Source organism: Epargyreus clarus, unplaced genomic scaffold (genome assembly GCF_041222505.1).
Source record: "Epargyreus clarus isolate Ecla_fem2 unplaced genomic scaffold, WU_Ecla_fem_2.2 ptg000032l, whole genome shotgun sequence".
In the NCBI taxonomy this organism is placed as follows: Eukaryota; Metazoa; Arthropoda; class Insecta; order Lepidoptera; family Hesperiidae; genus Epargyreus; species Epargyreus clarus.
Genome location: NW_027332237.1, coordinates 1,045,771 through 1,046,229, shown reverse-complemented (window position 1 = coordinate 1,046,229; position 459 = coordinate 1,045,771). Strand labels below are relative to the sequence as shown.

At 43.8% G+C, this 459-nt stretch overlaps 1 non-coding gene across 1 annotated transcript; it reads right to left on the bottom strand.

The window, feature by feature from the left end:
* Positions 1-387: 387 nt before the first annotated feature.
* On the bottom strand, positions 388-459 carry TRNAG-UCC (transfer RNA glycine (anticodon UCC)). Its single transcript has one exon. It is a non-coding gene; the product is annotated as a tRNA-Gly (tRNA).

Here is a 459-nt window from a genome sequence, read left to right as displayed (position 1 = left end):
TACCCGAGGTCGGCCACAGATGCGCCGCTACCCCTGTTGACTAAGTTAGAACGCCTCGGAAAAGTTTGTCTCCCTTACCACACCCTTCAAACCGGAACACAGCAGCGCCTAGCACTGCTGTTATTAGGTAGAAATAGGTATGGCGGTGGTACCGCCGGAATCGAACCACAAAGGGTTCTACCACCTTCATAACGTTTTTCATAAAGTTTTTACTTTGCAGTACGATATTATACGTAGGAGGGGTCGACATGGTAAAAGATTTGTAACCAATTATGTTAGCAGCGAAAGACATAGAAATACCAATAATTGATCGTTTTTATAAAACAAAGTTTTAGTTCATTGGATCGTGTATTAAACTTATAAAAATGCGACGCAACTTAAAAAGTGTGCGTTGGCCGGGAATCGAACCCGGATCAACTGCTTGGAAGGCAACTATGCTGACCATTACACCACCAACGC